The sequence below is a fragment of the Tamandua tetradactyla genome, chromosome X (assembly GCF_023851605.1).
Source record: "Tamandua tetradactyla isolate mTamTet1 chromosome X, mTamTet1.pri, whole genome shotgun sequence".
Classification (NCBI taxonomy): domain Eukaryota; kingdom Metazoa; phylum Chordata; class Mammalia; order Pilosa; family Myrmecophagidae; genus Tamandua; species Tamandua tetradactyla.
In genome coordinates this window covers 64,093,556-64,110,553 of record NC_135353.1, presented here as the reverse complement: position 1 = coordinate 64,110,553, position 16,998 = coordinate 64,093,556, and the positions used below count along the sequence as shown (strand labels likewise).

At 47.4% G+C, this 16,998-nt stretch overlaps 1 protein-coding gene across 1 annotated transcript in view; it reads left to right on the top strand.

Moving 5' to 3' along the window:
• Positions 1 to 8,543: 8,543 nt before the first annotated feature.
• Positions 8,544 to 16,998, top strand: part of FRMPD3 (FERM and PDZ domain containing 3) — an 89,415-nt gene continuing 80,960 nt past the window's right edge. Inside the window, exon 1 of the mRNA XM_077146580.1 lies at positions 8,544 to 8,675. The gene's annotated coding sequence lies outside the window, so the exon portion shown is untranslated. The remainder of the gene's footprint in view (positions 8,676 to 16,998) is intronic.

Here is a 16,998-nt window from a genome sequence, read left to right as displayed (position 1 = left end):
GATATCTGCTGTTTTTCTATTTACTCTTTCATAGTCCTCTTTATGCTCCTCTACTGTCTGCTTTATCTCCTTTATGTCATTTGCTATCCCACTTATTTTGTTAAGTAGAGTTGTATGAACATGGTTTGGTTAGTTGTTCCAATGTCTGTGTCTCCTCAGGTGTTTTAATTTGGACATTAGGCAGGGCTATATCTGTCTGCATTGTGATATGCTTATTGATCTTCTGCTGTCTTCGTGGTATGTAAATATCTTGATTGATTTGCTTTAGGAGTTGATTTCTTTCAGTAGTGTAAGGCCCTGTGTTTGCGGGATGGTTGTACAACAGGGAGCAGGGTATGGGGTGGGGCACTCAGTGCCGTGATTTGTTTCAGGGCAGGTCTGGGCTCAGGTTGGGGATGTTACGGTGCTGCTTGTGAACATGGGCTCCCAGCGGCCAGGGAGGATGTAGCTGTTTGGGTGCACCGGTCTGGGGGGTGTAACCCTGATGTGCGCTGGTCTAAGGCACAGGGCCCTTTGTGCACATGGATAGAACTGTGGCAACATGCCAGCATTATGCCTTTATGCATTGGGGGCAGATGTAACCTGGCTGCACAGGTCAGTACTTTCTCAGAGCTAGGAAGTGTGGCTGAGGGCCATGCGTATGGGTGACTCTAGGACTGCTGTACATTGAGGTTCTCAGAGCTGAATGAAGTGATTGGGGGCCTGTGTGCATGCATGGGCCTAGGAGTGCTATAAACGGTTGCACAGAGCTTGGTGGGGAGGGTGCAGGGTGAGGCTGTGCAACATTATGGGCAGGGAGGCAGGGGTGTCCTGGGTATGGAGGTATGCACCCACAGCTTTTATGTGCTGGCGACAGCCTGCAGGGAACAGGGAGGGGGAGACAATGCTCCTGAGGGGTGCAAGTGAGGTGAGTAAGGCTGCGCTTGGGGTGGGGGTGTGGGGCAGGTATGTGCACGGGGGGCTGGTGGGTGGGGGCACCTGGAACGTGGGAAATGGAAGTGGGTGACCGAGTTCATGTGTGTGGGATGTGGGGTGTGTTGCAGATCATGGGGCTGTGCTGGTGAGGGTAGCATACCCAAGGAACACAGCCTGGCTTACTTCCTAGTCCCAGGCTCTCGTCCATGCACTCCCGCAGGCTCTGTGCCTCTATACCAGGCTCCAACTTTCTGGCTCTCAGTTCCTCAGCCTCTGCAACCAGGGCTGCCCCATGTCATGCAGAAGGCTCTCCTTGGTCAGCTACACTCCCAAATCACTGCCTCAGTCACCCTCCTGTCCCTTTTCTAACTTTTCCGTGGAGTAGGGCTAATCTCCAGCAACTCTATTCGGCCATCTTCCCGGAAGCATGAGGTTGGCTTTTAAACTAACTCTGAACCAAGTCCAAAGGGATGAGCAGGAGTTCACCAGGTAAACAAGGTAGTGTGGTAAAGAAAGAACAAGTGTAGAAGTAAGGAAGGGTGAAAGGTGTGGTCCTCATGAGAATGCCAAGGCTGCCTTCCCCCTAGAATAGGAAATCCCATCTTCCTTGATAAATCATGGGGTTTCCAGAATCTCCATGATTGGCCCTAGAAAGAGACTGTTTCAACAGGAAGAAGCATCTATGAGATTTACCTTCCCCTACAATACTGACCCACCACAGGGGTCCTTTAATACTCCTCACTATTGTTTAGATCAGGCTGAAACTTTAGGCAAGACCATTTGCTAAAAGCTAGGGGATGACCAAAGGGAAACCAACATGGAGAGTAATAAGAATAAAAATAGCTAAGGTTTTTTGAGCATTTACTCTGAGCCAGGCAAATGAATATATATAAATGAGTGTGTGCGTATGCATATTAAGTGACTGTGTATATATGTATACACACACACACTCATTTAATCCTCATAATAACCCCATGAGGTAGGTACTATTATTGTACTATTTACAAATGAGGAAGCGTAACAAGAAGCTAGACTAGACAATCTGCCTTAGAAGGCCTAGCCCCATTATTGTCCACTGCTGAGCCCCTTTGAGGAGCCATTCCAGCTTCTTAACTCCTGGCCTGCCTCTGTGGACCAAAAGCTATCCCTAATTCCCCCCCACCTGCAAGTGCCCACCTAAACGCCCAGACTCTGAGAAGGCCAAGCCAAGACAGGGGAACCCACCCTTCTTTTTCAGCATTTTAAAGAGGAGGTGGAGAGGAGTAGAGTGGAGGGATCATAAACTCAGATGTCTACAGGGCCAGACACAAATGAGTAACTGTATTCCCTAAGGGTGAGACCTGTTGTGTGCCCAAGAAACGTTTCATTCTCCTCTTTTATTACTATTTTAATAAAAACAATAGCACAATAATGCAAGAACAGTATTAAAGGGCAACTGACACTTGGCCCCTCTCTGGGGTTACCAGAAGGAGTGGTGGAGATTGGGGTAAACTAGAGAGCCCATCCCTCATGTAAAAAGGCCCTGCTACTTAGCTGATTATTGTGTTGAAATTTAGGACCCAGGGTTGCCCAATAGGATTTTTCAAGAGAAGCCAGATATCCAAATTCTTATATGAAATCTTAAAATTTTAAAATGTTGGCAATGAGTTAAAATTTTTTTAAAACACTGTGCAGGTCAAACCAAACATCTGCTTACTAGCTCGGTGACCTTTGGGCAAGTAACTTAATCTCTTGAGCCTCAGTTTCCTAATATGTAAAATAGGGATAATACTAATATCTACTTCACAGGGCTATTATGAGAATAAAATGACATAATGTAAGTGAAATGCCTGTCATGTCATAAGTGCTAAATACATGATCGATATTAGGAAAATGATTATTGTGTAGGAGCTGTCCACATATTTTCAGTCTTTATCTGAAGATTATCTCTTTCCAGGTGATTGACATGAAAGTCTCTACCCTTCACCTCAAGAGAGACCCCACAACTTACTCAGGGAAATTTAGCTCCACCTTTGCAGAGGATACTAAAGATACTAACACAGCTATGGGCATGCATGTGTATATAAGAGAGGGGCATGTGTTTCTTTCTATATACCCTTTCACACAGGAGACTCAGAGCTGACTGATTGGCAAAGCCAGTCCAGGATTCAAGAAGGACTGAGAAGGCCTGCAGAATGATTTCCTTCAAGCAGAGTGTAGGAAACTATGACAGGGAGACTAGGCCATAGTTCAGATCTCATTCCACCTTTAGTTCTTACTGGTGATGCCCAAGGTTTTTAAGAACACTCTTGGGTGCTGAAGCTTTTATACTCTTGTTTCTTATTTTCATATCTTCGTTTCAAGCAGTGGTTATCACCCCTAGCTGCACGTAAGAATCATCTGGGGAGCTTTTAAAAAAAAACCGATGCAGGAGCCTAATTCTTATAGGTTCTGTGATCCCTCACACTATCATAAGCAAAATTGTACATGCATGTGTGTGTATTTGTACACTGTTCTGGGGAGTTGGTCAGGACCTCAAAGGACAGCGCCAAAGAGGAATGGCATAAGCTTGTGGGGTGTTATGGGGGGAAAAGCTGTAGTTCTTCATGGCCTCACATAGTAGCCATGTGTGGCTTGCTGGGCCTCAGTTTCCTCATCCCTCCAATAGGTATCAGTAATTATGCCTATTTTTTTTTCCTCCGGTGGTTGTGTGGATGTAAACTGCATCATGTATAAGAAAGTGATTTGAAAAAGCCCAGGTTCTCTCCACATAAGAGGTCCTGTTATTACAAGGTTAAGGAGGGTGTGGGTGGGGAGGTAACAGGCAGCGGGGAGCAGCATTTCACATTGAGAAAAGGCCACGCGTGTTAACAAAGCAGCTTACAAATGAGAGCAAATTAATATGGGACCCAGCAAGAACAGAACATTCACACCACAGGGGCAAAGCACCCGTTGGAGAAGCTATGCCTTGGCAGGGAAAAGGAAGTAAAATAGCAGAGGGAGGAAGAGAAAGACCAAGTGAGGTGGGGGAGGGGGTGGGTTCAATGCTAGGGGAGGCTTACTGTGGCTAAGAGCCAGGAAGGAGGGAAAGAAAATGATGGCAAGTACCCCAGGTGGGCCTGGGGAGCAGGTAGGAGTACCTGATAGCCTTCAGGGTAAGCTAGAGGGAGGTTCACAATCAGTGCCTTGTTCAGGTTAAGAGTGGGAAGGGGTATCCCTCCAACCTCACCATATTTGGCTTCATTCTCTGGCAACTGGATCCAGATGCAGAGCAGAAGGTCCCGAGGGACCTTCAAACTACTGCTACAAACTACTGAGCTCCCTGGCTGCCTTCTTTTTCTTCCTTCTCTGAAACAACCACCTGACTCAGAGGCAGAGAGTCCAGCACACCTCAATTCTGAAAGCTCATGACAAAGCTTCAGAGAGAAATGGCCTGGGAAGGGGGAAACACATTAGACTAAAATCGAATCCTAGACTAGGGTGATATTAAAAATACTGTATTGCCTGTATGACACAGGCAGGCACTACCCAGTCAGAATGAACGTCAGCCCCTAGAGCTAGAACAGTGTCCTGGAGGTCCCTACTGTACCAGGAATTAACCTTGAGTTGTTGGAAGGAGGTGAGGGGGGTTCTAGGACAGTTAAGGGGACACTCGGGGCTCAGGGCAGCAGCTGTTTACCAATCACTAAATAAGGAATGTAAGATTTGAACAAGTGGAATGGGTCTTCACCAGTGGACTGTCAGCCCTGATTTTGAGGCAGGTGGAATCAGTCGTGGAGGACATAGGGGAATCACAGGCAGGCAGCAACTGCTGGGAGCCTGACAGGCAGGGCATGGAGGTGGGAGTTCTTTCTGCAAGACAGAGTCAAGGGCAGTGAACAAATTCTTCCTTTGTTTCCTCGCAAACGGTGGGTCGGTTGCTGGCTACATGGTTGAATAGCAGCACCAGGCCCTCGTCCATAATCCTTCATTCCTGTCTAACTCCCATGCATACCCAGTGTCCTGGAATGGAGGCCCACACTGGAGGGAACATAAGCCAAATAGCTTAGAATCCAAGGCTTTAAGAGCAGGAAGGAATCCTGGAAATCAGCTAGTCTAGTGCTCTCTTTTCAAATATAGGGAAACTGAGCACACTGCTCTCTGCCTGGTGCATTTTCTGTTGCCTTCTTTGCTATTATCCCAAGTCTTCATTATAGTTGAGGGAAAATGCCAGACTATCCTAAGGGCAAGACATATACACAGGTAAACATGATGCAATCAAATATGTCTCCTCAATTGCCTGTCATAGTGCCTGAAATTCTACCATTGGTGATTCATTCTTTTCGATCTTGAAGCTCTCCAGTTTTTCAGGGTGATATAGATAGGGAATTTATTGACAGTCACAGAGAGAAAGGCTTTGTAAATTGGACCCAGGTTGTACCTTTCAGGGAGAGCAGCAGCAGCCAGTCCAGTGAGGAAGATACAGGCTGGGATAGGCACAGGAACTCAGGGCGAGAATCTGAATCCAGAGCTCATCAGCAACCCTGATGGAGACAAAAAAGAGTATAGGATACGCCCACATCCAAAGCTTCTGTCAAGCCCTGGCCTGGGCACTCAGGAAACCTTCCCCCCAGAGACTCGTATTGTGAACCAGGAGGCCTGCCTGAATCACTGCTGTGTGGCCCACACTGGGGAGAAGGGCGGGAGAGTGAAGGATCACATCAGGCTGCCTGGAGTGGCCGCGGGGGCACTTTATTAAGAGAAGCAGCCTGGGTGAGATGGATGTGATAAGGCAATCTATGAAGACATTGAGAGGAGCCTCAGCCGCAAGAGGGATGGGCTCTGAGACTGCCAAGGAAGGCTGGGGTGTGGAATCGGTCTGTTCTGGGCCTCCCCCAGGGACCTGCTGGCCGCAGGTGCCCTGGCCCAAGGCCGGGCTGCTTTCTGTCACTGCCTCTGACTTACATTCTACTTCTGCTCCAGCTGTATGTAGTGCAGCTCTGAGTTTAGCCATGATTCCCAGGCTCCTGAACTCTCCCTGTTCAGCATCAGTTCTGAAATTTTTATATTGGAGTGGCTTCAGGGTAGCAATCCAGTGGGAAAGAGGAGGGGAAAGAAGGAGGTTAGTGTTTTTGTCTGGAAACTGTTCTTGCCTGGCAAGGCCCATGTTTCCTTACAGAGTGTGTTTACTTGGGGTGGCAGGGACTCAGGAACCGAGTACTTCTGGAAATCTGGGGACTTGTCCTAAAGCCATTTGCATAGCAAACATAGTATTGTAATTGAACTGTAGGTTCATTTAGGGCGACAGCTGGGGCTGAGCTGAGCAAGCTAAAGACCTTCCCAAAGCCCCCCGAATTTGTTACAGCCCTCAACTATTTTGGAAGCAGAACCCAAGCTTCCAAAAAAATAGCATGGATCTACCCTCAAGGCCATCCTCTGTTGTCCGACATGAGTCCTGTGTTTCCTGAAAGTGGAGGGGCTTCTAGGGGTTCACAAAGTGCTTTCTGCCCCAACATGTGCAGTTCTGGAATTGGTGGGCTCAGGTGGGGAGGGGAGGCTACTGTGGCAGTTTGATTTGTTGCTGTTGCCAGGAATTAGAGACCCTGAGTCAAGATAGTCCTACTGGTTCCATTCAAGTCCCCAAAACAATCTCCCCGGCTTAAGGCCAGATCATCACTAACCTATGTGTCATGGGCACTGCTGAAGAAGTATGATATTTCCACAGAGCAGAGACTCCCACCCAGGTGAAAATCAGTGATTTGGGGAAAAGGGAATTCAGTGCAATTAACTTGGCAGCGTCAGCCAGGATTTCTTTTAAGCTTTACTTCCCAGCAGACCCCTCCCACCTTAGAAACAGATTAATCCCTGACATTTGTCTGGTGGCTTTATACTTTTCTGAGTACCTTCATATCCATTAGCTCCATTCAGCCTCACAAACACTCCTGTAAAGTAGAATGGAACGTAGTGTTAGCCCTGTTTGACCAAAAAGAAAACTGAGGTCCCCAAAGACTACATGACTCATCCAGGGTCACACGGCTTTTTAGCCAAAGAACTAGGATTTGAAATGTGTTTTCTAGCTTCCTGCCCTGATCACAGTCTTTTTTTTTTTTTTTTTTTTTTTTAAAGAAAGAAAGACAGAGAAGGAAGGAAGGGAAACATCTTTAAACATTTTCTTATATTTTGTTTGTTTGTTTGTTTTTTACATGGGCTGGGGCCGGGAATCGAACCGGGGTCCTCCGGCATGGCAGGCAAGCACTCTTGCCCGCTGAGCCACCGCGGCCCGCCCCCCTGATTACAGTCTTTTGACTTCCTTCCTCACAGAACCGTGGAAGTGCCTAGCTCCTAGCATGGTATCTGGTACACAGTAACTGCTAATAAATATTTGCTAAGTGAATGGATGGATGAATACTTGGGGATAAGGCAGGGAGGAATGAAAGTTTTAAATCTGCTCTTTTTATGATCAGAATAGAAGGGCAGGAATGCTATGTTATTTCATCATTCTGACTGACCAGGAAGGAAGGAGTGAGATGTTTCCCATTTCACAGAGATTAGGGTAGCTCCTATAGGGAAGCCATGGGGACTTAATCTTCCCAAAAGGCTGCTTTCCACTCATCCTTTAAAGAGGAATGGGTGGCATGAGTCTCTAGTCTAGTGCCAGCAGAAGGTCAGAGTCCACTCCATGGGAAGGGCAAGGTCCCCATGCTGTCTCTGCAAGCCCCTTCTCCCCCATGCCCCCACCAGTGGTTCTGCTATAGTAGGGGTGTCTGAGAATATTGCCTGCCTGCTCCCTTAGGGCCTCTGTACTCCCCCTACCCACCCATGACATTTCTAGCATAGCCCAGAACTCACTGTAATAGATGGCTCAGTGCCCAACCCCTGGGTGACCACTCGGAAGGACTCCCTCATTCCTTTTTCTGTCTCCCAACAGGGCCTGGCACATAGTAGGTATGTAATAAAGGTTAGATGAATGAATTGTCTGAGGAAAAGAGAGATGGCCACCCCCTGGTACTAGGCACTGCAGTCAGGATTTCTGCCTTCCAGGGCCCCCACCTCCACAGACAAGCTGATCTGGAGTTGTCCCTTGTCCCTAGCCCAGTCAGAAAAACAGGAAAACGAGGCAGAGACACGGATATTCAAATGCTGCTTTGCAGTAGCACAAAGTGGCTTTTGAGCCAGACAGCCCCAAGTTTGAGATCCCTGTGGTGTCAAACCTTGGGAACTCAGCACTTACTAGTTTGCATATTTGCTTTGCTCCTCTGAACCTCAGTTTAATTTTCTGTACAGTGGGGAGACATAACAGCTACTACCCAGAGGATGACAGAATGAGAAAAAATGGATATAAAGCACAGTGCCTAGCACATAGTAAGTGCTCACCTAGCGGCAGTTGGATTACCTGCACATCTTTGTACTTTGAGCCTCGGCTTCCCATGTCCCCAGTGCGGGCCGTCCATGTTGGGAAGGCGTGGGTGGGGGTGGAGCGAACTCCTCTAGGGAGTTCTGAATGCTCAGGCGGCCAGCCCGATTGCTGGCGGGAGAGAGGCAGCAGACGCTGTGTTTACCAGCTCCCTCACTAGCTCGCCACTTCAGCCACTGCTTGGGGCTGAGCCAATTGCCTCCTTTAAGATTCTGGTCACAGCAGGGGCTGGGCTTCTAAGGCAAGCGTGATCTTTCTCTCCCTACAGACGCCACCGCCGCCGCTGCCGTCGGCGCTGGGCACAGCCAGGGGCAGCGCGAAAAGGAGGCGGCGAGAGGGTTCCCGTGCTGGGCAGCTGCCCAGCCCCGGCCCAGAGAGGGCCCCGACAGTAAGTACCTCACTCCGGATCAGCCAGCCGAGTTTGCGCTTGCCTTAGAAATGGCCAGAAAGCGGGGCGCTGTCAGTTGTGACAAGGGTCTATGGGGTTGGGGGGTTGGCAGCGCTGAGTGCTAGGATCCTCGCTGGTCCCTCAAAGTGGCTTGGGGTGGCGCACTACAGGGTGCCTCTCCTCCTGGGTGCGCTTCTGGTGGGCGCCTACAGTCCAGAGTTGGTGCTCTGGGAGAGACGCCGCCGCTACTGCCACCGCTCCTTACCTCCCGAGCCCCCAAGGTTTGCTACAGCCTGCGGTCCCTTCTCCGTGCTGTTGAAGAGGAAATTGAAAGCCGAGATGTGTGGGGCTGAGGTTTTGATAGCATATGGAAAAGTAGCTGCGTGAGGGGGAAATTCTTCGCCGGTGGGGGGCGGGGGTGTGGGCAGGATGGAGAGACGGAGCCTAAGAACCCAGAGGAGGCCCCCCCAGGTGCTCAGCCCCATCTTCCCGGCTGGCATCAGGGGTCTCGCCTGGCCCAGAACCTCCGCCCTGGGCGGGGGAGCCTTCTGTGGGAAGTGCCAAGGGCTTTTAGCTTCCTTGTTCTGGAGCCTCCACATCCCCTGGGTGGGAATACCTTGGCGGGTCTGCCCTCCCCTGGGGGAGAGGCCTCAACGTTTAGGAAGCCACATGGGGCTGAGAAACCAGACCACCTGACAGCGGTGGTGCATTAATTGTAGAAACCTTGGTAAGTGGGAACATGCAGGGCGGTTTGAAAGGCGAGCTTATCCTAAGTCACCTAGTCCACTTCGCAGAGAAAACAGATCTCCCTTCTGCTCCTTCACCTGGAGTCACTCATTTTACCAAGGGTACTGATAATCTAAGTGCTTTTACATGCATTATCTTTTTTAATCTTCACAATAACCCTGTGAGATAGATGCTAATATTTTCCCCATTTTACAGATGAGGAAAATTGAGGCATAGAGAGGTTGACATGGCCAAGGTCTCATAGCTAGTGAGAGGCATAACTGGGATTTCAATCCATTCCATCCCCACTTTTAACCACTACAAGTATGGGAAATTGGCTTTAATGAAACAGTAAACTTGAGTTTTTATCCCTAGGGGAAGGCTTATTTATTCCATAGATCTGAAGTCAGGGCCTGATTTCAACCAATTTTCAAATTACCCTCATTACATCTTGTGGAGAAAGGCAAACAGGGTAGGCTATTACAAGACAGCAGACTTGTTAGTACATGCCTAATAATCGTAATGATGATTGTTCATAGCTACTATTGATTAAACACTTACTTCCTACCAGGATTTTACTATATTTATTGTTTGTGTGGATATTTTGAAGTAGGGACTATCATTAGCCCATTTTATAGATGAGTTTAAGTAAATTGCCACAGAATTGGGATTCCAGTTCAGATCTGCTAACTCCAAAGCCCAGGTTGGAGCTCACCTTTGGCAGATTTGTGCAGGAGACTGAGGTTTATCTTCCTTAGAGTCCCCTCACTGCACAACCTGCCCCCCACAGTCTCTGCCCCCCAAATTGTCCCCTTGCCTCCCCAGCCAATTGTTCAGAGCTCCGTAATATTATTTCTGTTCCCCAGCCCCCCAATTGCACTAAGAAAGTGATTGCACTGATTGACGAAGAAAGGGTTTCCTAGAGAAGATGGAGTGTTCTGCATGGATTTAGATTTTGTTGTTGTACTAAATAATACCATGCCTGTAACATCAATAAGTTGTTCTGCATTATAAGTTTTATTCATTAGACAAGTGTCTGGTCTGCTGGCTTGGAGTTGTTAATATGATATTATGGCTTTATCTGAGTACCTCTGTTAGGAATTGTTTTCTGGAAAGTTTTTACAGCCTTACTTGCAATACTGGGTAAAGCCATCTTCCCCTGTCCTGGGATCGGGGTGTGAGGGCTTGTTTCTTGGACACGACTTCTATAGCAGAAGCTGCAGAAGCTGTCTGAATGGTTATTGCTGTGTCTGTTGATATTTGCCCTCCCTTCTCCTAGGATTGCCCCTGTGAGGTGAAACTAGAGTGTGACCAGATCCAGTAGGGCATCTACTTCTGGGCCTGCCGTTGGGTTGTTTGTAACTTCCCATCACTGGCCCTGGCCCATTCATAGAACTGACTACTCATAAACCCCCTTCATTATGGGCATAGCGGGGTGTGTGAACTTCAGGGGTTTGGTGTTTTGTGGTTTTTTTTTTTTTTCTTTTTTCGCATGGGTAGGCACCAGAAATTGAACCCGGGTCTCCAGCCTGGCAGGCAAGAGGGTTTGGTCTTTGTTACTATGACTCCATCTCAGTGTATCTTCTGCTGGGCTGCTCTTCTACTTCCTCCTTTGAGAGGGGGGCCCTTCCAAGTGTAGCTTTTGGGTGGAGCATAAACTGTGTGATTTGATAACCCCTGTCCTGGGCTGCATCCCTGGTTGTCCTTGTGGCCTCTTTTGAGTAGATTGCCTTATTTCATGAGGCCACATTAAGGGAGTCAATAAGGTAACACTAGTCCTCTGTCCTCATTTCTGGAGCCAGAAATTAAAGATTCCTTTCAGTTTTGCCTGAATTTTTTCTATGATTTCCACTTCAATTAACAGTGGCTTGAATACCTAGAGATTTCCCTCTTTACTGAATCTTCCTCATTATTCATATGCTGTCATGTTTGCCATTTCTTTCCTGGAATGCCCTTCTCTGTCTTGTCCATCTAGTGGACAGCTACTCACCTTCACGACTCAGCTTGGGCAGGGAGGTGGAGTTCTGAAAGTCCTGGGGGTGGGATGAGGGATGACTTCCTCCATTCTCCCATAGCATCCTCTTGTCGTACTTCTTATGGTGCCAGGTGACACATTGTTTTGTATTTGTCTGTTTACATAGCTGCCCCCTCCCACCTTAGACTGCAACTTCCCTGAGGGAGCAGATGGACTTTAATTTATCTCTGTATGTCCAGTACCCAGCACAGTGTCTGGCATAGTGTTCAGTAAGTTTTTGTTGGATGAATGAATTAATGCTATCTAAAAGCTACTAGAGGGAGCCCCTGACCCTTTCTTTTTTCCTTTAGTTTGAAGCAATTCCCTCACTCTTTTAAATGTGTGGGTCCATATTTTTTACCTTAGGGAGTTGAAAACAGGGTCCATTTTTGAGTTTGTGTTACCACCTAAAGAGCCTATGAGTTCTCACATTCCCTAGGCTTCTGTCTTACACAAGCCTGGTTGTAGAGTAGGATATAATCTCCTTGCTCCCTTCTTCCTTGTATTCCCAAAAACAAGTTTACAATTTTACTGCTACTCAGTACCTCCAAGACATAGACAGGTTTCCCAACAAACAACACAGGGGAGATGCGGAGTGTTTGGGTGCTAACTCACTCCCTCTAAGATAGTAACTCAACATGTGCTCTTGCCCTTAGATTTTATTCTTGCGTGGAGGGCTCACCAACCTTGTTCCCACTTTTCCAAATCCAGTGCTTCTCTCTCAGCTGGAAGACCCAGTCAGGCAGAAGAAAATATGTCTCATTGTCCAGAGGCTGCTGTTGGCATCTCTGGACACTTCCAGATTGGTGACATGAGTTTGTTTTATTTTTGCCAGGCCTCTCCTCACATACTCTCATCTGTCTAGTTGCTTCTCGGTCTCATTTCTACCCTGCCCCACTCTATACTCCTGGATATATGAGAGCTTGGAGGTGATACATAGTGAGGCAGCCCGCGTTTTGATTCCTTATGTGAGGTCAGCCTGGCTCCTGCTGAATGCCAGCCTGGGCTTTAGATACCATACCTGTGTCATCTCAGGCAAGGGAGGTGGAGGAAGATGGGCATCTAGGCAAAGCAGTGAGATAGATGTGCCTTTCTCTGCCCAGCTATGACCAGGTTCGTCAACCAGTTCTCTCACAACCTCCTGAGGAGGCACTGGAAAGAGGATCTTGTGCCCCAACACAGCCAGACATGAGAGAGGGAGCAAGGAAAAGACCTACTCACTGTCTCTCCAGCAGTCAGCTACATTTTCTTGCTTCCCAGCTAACCTCTCCTCAATCCCCTTCCCCAACTCAGACTGTCATCTTCCATGTGTCTAGCTACATGCCCCCTGCTCACTTCTGTTTCTGAGCCTATTCTTGATGCCTTCCCCACCCCTTTCTACTTAACCCCTTCCTGCAGTACTCACCCGCAGTTCTCTAAAAGTCTCTCCCCTTCTGCTTCTGGGAATCAGTAGAAGGTGGACAAGAGTTGAAGTAAATAATTTCCAAGACCCCCGCCAACTGTGAGATTCTCTGGCTATTTGACCAGACTTAGGGGTTGGGGACATCCACGACGACTGGTAGCTGAGGCCATTGATACCTAGCAGCCTCACAGAGGAGGGGAGGGACACAACAAGTCAGCTGAATAGGCCCTCATTTGGCTTCAGGAATCTTAGCCCAGAGCCTTGTGCACCAGAGCCTGCCAAGCAGCCCCCAGAGGGGTGCTATTTGAGCCCTGGGTCTTTGCTAGAGGCAGCTGCTTGTTGGGAAGTTTCCAGAAGCTCCTGCCCACACCAGCTCCCCTGTCTGGCCTCCAAGCTTTGTTTACAGTTCAGCCCTTGGCAGACTAGAGAATGGGATCCAAGAGGAGAGAAAGATTTGGGTGGCCAGGGACCCTCTCCTGGCTTAGCATTCTGTGCCAGAACTCTGCAACCTAGCTTGGCCTCACAGAGATGTGTTCCCTGAGGGGAAGAGTTTAGGCCTGCTGCTCCCTTCCCTGCCAACTCCATTTTTCTCATCATGACCATTCCCTTCCACCTCCTAGAATCCTCTCCCTTTCCTGTTACCTCCTCTTGATCTCATTATCTTTGACAAGAAACCTACAGCCCCTGGTGACTGGGGAATTGGTGTAAGCCAGGAAGGTGTCTTGTCCAGTGCTGCCACAACCCCATCTGTGAAATGGGGAGGGTGTGACCATGCTGTCAGTATGGCAAAGGGTGTTATGGCCAGAAATCCTGTACTGGAAGACAGTCATTACCTTGTGGCCCTTTAGCAACAGCAAAACCCTGAGGGAGGCAGGGGAGGAAGTGACTCCAAGTTCAGGACATTTAGAGAACAGGGAAGGAATTGGAGAGAGGCCTCCAAAAAGCTAAAGCAAACCAAAGTTGGCAGGCACCACTTAGCTCCTCTGTATTGCTTGCCTTCTCCAAGCCTTTCCTTTTTCCTCACTATCTCTGAGGCCCTCTTCTTGTCTCATCTCTCCTCTTCTGTCTTGATTTCTATGTCTCTCCTCCTCTCTCCTTCTTGGCTCTGTCTGGCCCCTTTTCCTACTCAGCTGTTTTTTTTCTCTTGCTTGACTTTCTCTTTATTCCTCATCTCTCCCCTTCTGGTTCAATTTCTATCTGTCTCTGCTTCTTTCAGAAATACTTGGTGTGGTACATGGTGGGTGGGAGTTGTGGTGCCCAGGGTTCTTTGGAGTGACATGACAACTCCTTCAAGCTCCCATGAATATTTCATTGCTCCTGTTCCCCCTTGCTGCCTCTGCCAATGACAGGTGATTGGGGGCTAAAATATGAGGATGTCCCCACTAACTCAGTGCCAGCAGCTTCAGACCTTCTGACTTACAATGCCATATGGCATCAGCCTCACATCTGATGCAGCCCTCACGTCTGTCACCAGTCTGGCAGCCCTAGCAGTGTAAGTTTAGGAGCATGTCTGGGCCTATTAGCAACATATCTAAGTCTTAGCCCTTGAGGGGAGAAGTAGGAAGGTGGAGGGGCGGGTAGCAGCCAGCTGCCAAAATGATCCTCTGCAGAATCCTCTCAGAAGCATTATGGGGTTGGTCTTTCATGAGGTGACTGTGGACTCCCAAGTATTTATGGAAGGACAGTTGGTCTTGGTCTCTCTGCTTGCTCCCCCATAATCTGTTAAAACAAGTGACAGATATCTCCAGTTCAACCTTCTGGGGAAAACAACTGTTTGGACAACCAGAAAAAGAATCCAGACAACAGCAGGATTTTTAGAAGATATCTCTCCAAGCTCGGCTAAGGAGGAAATTGAAGGGCCATGAAGAAGACCTAGGAGTAAATGAAGGAGGCAGCCCCTGGAAAGTAACCAGAGACTCTAAGGAGTGGGAAGAACTATCCAAAGTCAGCATGGCCATCCTCCTGCCTCTTGCCATTCTGAGAGGATTGTCTACCCATTAAAGAAAAATTCCTTCCCTAAGAAGGAACAGCTGTTGGATTTCCCACCCTCGCACCTCTAAAAGGACTGGAACCACACCATCTCCCTTTTCTTCTTAGACTCTAGCTCTCCTTGTATTCTTCTTTTGACTGTATTCCATCCCCACTTTTCTCTTTGGCCAGAGATATCGAGAGGTCCTCCCATGGGCTAGACTCCCCATCCAGAAATCTGTCTTTCACAGGCTGAGACAGAACCAGCAGGCATTTAATAGAGAATTACGTAGAATGGCCAGAGAATTCCAATATGTGTTTCTGTCCTCGACATCAGTCTTATTTGTGCATTCATTCATTTAGAAAATATTTAGTAATGACCTTCTATGTACCTGGCACCATACTGGGTCTTGGGGATGCAATGTTGGACACAAGAGACAGTTCCTATTCTGATGGGATTTACAGACAGAGAATCTCATGGATGAATAAATAATGACAAATTGTGTTGAGTTTCATGAAGGAAACATATTGCAAAAATAGAAAATTACTAGGGCAGCATTCTCAAGGAAGGCCTCTCTGAGGAGGTGATATCTAAGGAGGGATCTAAAGATGAAAGATCATCTATGTAAAGAATGAGGAAAGACATTTCCAGGAAAAAAAGAATAACAAGTGGGAAGACCTTGAGGTGGCAAAGAGCTTGGTGTGTTCAGAGACTGAAATGAGGCTACTGAGTCGAAACTGTAGTAGACAAGATTAAGAGTAGCTTAAGAGGGGTTTGGCAAGGAGGTCAGGAGCAGATCACATAGGGCGACATAGGCCATAAAAGAGTTTGGATATTATTCACTTGCATTAAGAACAACCTGAAGGGTTTTAAACAGGGAACCTTAGCAATATTTGAAGAGAACAGCAGTAAAGGAAACCAGTAAGGAGGCTGCTGCAGTCCAGCAGTCCAGGGCAAAGATGATGGTGGTTTGAACTTGGTGATAATGGTGGAGATAGAGAGAATTGGTCAGATTCTAGCTATGTTTTGAAGAAAGAGGTGACAGGACTTACTGATGTGGGGAAAAGGAGAGGCAGGAATCACTTTCAGGTTTCTGGTTTGAGTAACTGAAGAGATGATGGTGCCATGTACTGAGATGAGGAAGACTAAGGGAGGCCTAGGCTTGAGGGAGGATAAATCAAAAGTTCAGTTTTGGACACATTAAATTTGAGATTACTGTGAGACATAAAAGTGGAGATTTCAGAGCAGTTAATTGGAATATGTGAGTTTGGGCAATCACAGTAAAGGTGTGAGTAGAATGTAAACTTGGGAGTTGTCTGCATATAGATTATATTTAAAGCCAGGAGAGTGGATGAGATCACCTAGGAAAAGAGTGTAGAAAGATGAGAAAGCCCCAAATGACCTTTAAGAACTCCAATATCTAGTGATTAAATAGAGGAGGAGGAGCCTACAAAGGAAACTAAGAAAAAAGTGGCTAGAGAGGAAGGAAGAGGAGAGTCAGGAGATGGTCACAGAAGCCAAGAGAGGAGTATGTAAAGGAGGAGGAAGTGTTTAATTATGCCCAAAGCTAGTGAGAGGTTGAGGAAGATGAGGATTGAGACTTGACCATGGAGGTCATTGGTGACCTTAACAAGAGCAATTCTGTGGAGTGATAGTTGTTGGAAGCCAGATTATAGTGGATTGATGAGCAAATAGGAGATGAAGAAGTGTAGAGTATTATCTCCACTATATACATGTTAGTGTAAAAAAATTGAGGAGTTTTACTGAGTGGGGAGCAGAAAAATGGGGCAGTAGGGGGCTTGTGGAGTAGAGGAAGTGGTTTTTATTTTTGTTTGTTTTTTAAAGATGAATGATTATCAACATGCTAGCATGATTCTGGAAAGGTAGAGAGACTGACAATTTAGGGAAGAGAGCAAATGCCCTTCTCAAGAGAAATCCTTGAGAAGATAAGACAGTATGGTACCGGAGGACAAATGAAAAGACTGAGATTTGCCATTGACAAAGGAAAAGAATTTCCTCCACTTTAATAGGAGGGAACAAAAAAACATGGATGCAGTGGTAGACAGGGCAATATGTAGATACGGTGGTGGTAAGGTGATAGAGTTCTCATGTGATGGCTTCAGTTTTCTTAGTAACATGTGGGATGAAGTCATCAGCTGAGATTTGTTGAAGCAAGTGGGATAGGTGAGGAGATTGAGGAGAAAGGAGGGAC